We start from the raw sequence: 2477 nt of genomic DNA on the forward strand, positions 1-2477 counted from the left end.
CTAACTATCCTAAATATATATGCACCCAATTGAGGAGCACCCAGATTTGTAAAGTAAGTTCTTAGAGACCTACAGAGAGACTTAGACTCCCACACAATAATAGTGGGAGACTTTAACACCCCACTGTCAATATTAGACAGATCAACAAGACAGAAAATAAACAAGTATAACCAGGACTTGAACTCAGCTCTGGACCAAGCAGACCTAATAGACATCTATAAAACTCTCCACACCAAATCAACAGAATATACATTCTTTGCAGTACCACATCACACTTATTCTAAAATTGGCCACATAATTGGAAGTAAACACTCCTCAGCAAATGTAAAAGAACAGAAATCACAACCAACTGTCTCTCAGACGACAGTGCAATCAAATTAGAACTCAGGATTAAGAAACTCACTAAAAACTGCACAGCTACATGGAAACCTACTCCTGAATGAACAGCCTACTCCTGAATGACTACTGGGTAAATAACAAAATGAAGGCAGAAGTAAAGATGTTCTTTAAAACCAATGAGAAAAAGGACACAACATACCAGAATCTCTGGGACACGTTTAAATCAGTGTGTAGAGGGAAATTCATAGCACTAAATGCCCACAAGAGAAAGCAGAAAACATCTAAAATTGACACCCTAACATCACAAAGAACTAGAGAAGCAAGAGCAAACAAATTCAAAAGCTAGCAGAAGACAAGAAATAACTAAGATCAGAGTAGACCTGAAGCAGATAGAGACACAAAAAACCCTGCAAAAAATCAGTGAATCCAGGAGCTGGTTTTTTGAAAAGATTAACAAAATAGATGGACTGCTAGCAAGACTAATAAAGATGAAAAGAGAGAAGAATCAAATAGATGCAATAAAAATGATAAAGGGGATATCACCACTGAGCCCACAGCAATACAAACTACCATCAGAAAACACTATAAACACCTCTACACAAATAAACTAGAAAATCTAGAAGAAATGGATAAATTCCTGGACACAGATACCCTCCCAAGACTAAACCAGGAAGAAGTCGAATCTCTGAATAGACCAATAGTAGGTTCTGAAATTGAAGCAATAATTAATAGCCTACCAACCAAAAAAAGCCCAGGACCAGATGGATTCACAGCCGAATTCTACCAGGGGTACAAAGACGAGCTAGTGCCATTCCTTCCGAAACTATTCCAAACAATAGAAAAAGAAGGACTCCTCCCTAACTCATTTTATGAGTTCAGCATCATCCTGATTCCAAAACCTGGCAGACACACAACATAAAAAGAAAATTTTAGGTCAACATCTCTGATGAACATCGATGTGAAAATCCTCAGTAAAATACTGGCAAACTGAATCCAGCAGCACATCAAAAAGCTTATCCACCATGATCAAGTCAGCTTCATCCCTGGGATGCAAGGCTGGTTCAACATACACAAATCAATAAACATAATCCATCACATAAACTGAACCAATGACAAAAACCACATTATCTCAATAGATGCAGAAAAGGCCTTTGACAAAATTCAACAGCCCTTCATGCTAAAAGCTCTCAATAAACTAGGTAGTGATGGAACATATCTCAAAATAGTAAGAGCTATTTATGACAAATCCACAGCCAATATCATACTGAATGGGCAAAAAATGGAAGCATTCCCTTCAAAAATGGGCCCAAGACAAGGATGCACTCTCTCACCACTCCTATTCAACATAGTATTGGAATTTCTGGCCAGGGCAGTCAGGCAAGAGAAAGAAATAAAGCATATTCAATTAGGAAAAGAGGAAGTCAAATCGCCTCTGTTTGCAGATGACATGATTGTATATTTAGAAAACCCCACCATCTCAGCCCCAAATCTCCTTAAGCTGATAAACAACTTCAACAAAGTCTCAGGATAAAAAATCAATGTGCAAAAATCACAAGCATTCTATACACCAATAACAGACAGAGAGCCAAATCATGAGTGAACTCCCATTCACAACTGCTACAAAGAGAATAAAATACCTAGGAATACAATTCACAAGGGATGTGAAGGACCTCTTCGTGGAAAACTACAAACCACTGCTCAGGGAAATAAAAGAGGACACAAACAAATGCAAGAACATTCCATGCTCATGGATAGGAAGAATCAATATTGTGAAAATGGTCATACGGCCCAAAGTAATTTATAGATTCAATCTATCCCCATCAAGGTACCACAGACTTTCTTCACAGAATTGGAAAAAATTATTTTAAATTTCATATAGAACCAAAAAAGAGCTTACATAGTCAAGACAATCCTAAGCATAAATAACAAAGCTGGAGGTTTCATGCTACCTGACTTGAAACTATACTACAAGACTACAGTAACCAAAACAGCATGGTACTGGTAGCAAAACAGAGATATAGACCAATGGAACAGAACAGAGGCCTCAGAAATAACACCACACATCTACAACCATCTGATCTTTGACAAACCTGACAAAAACAAGCAATGGGGAAAGGATTCCCTATTTAATAAATGGT

Source organism: Mandrillus leucophaeus, unplaced genomic scaffold (genome assembly GCF_000951045.1).
Source record: "Mandrillus leucophaeus isolate KB7577 unplaced genomic scaffold, Mleu.le_1.0 Scaffold394, whole genome shotgun sequence".
Classification (NCBI taxonomy): Eukaryota; Metazoa; Chordata; class Mammalia; order Primates; family Cercopithecidae; genus Mandrillus; species Mandrillus leucophaeus.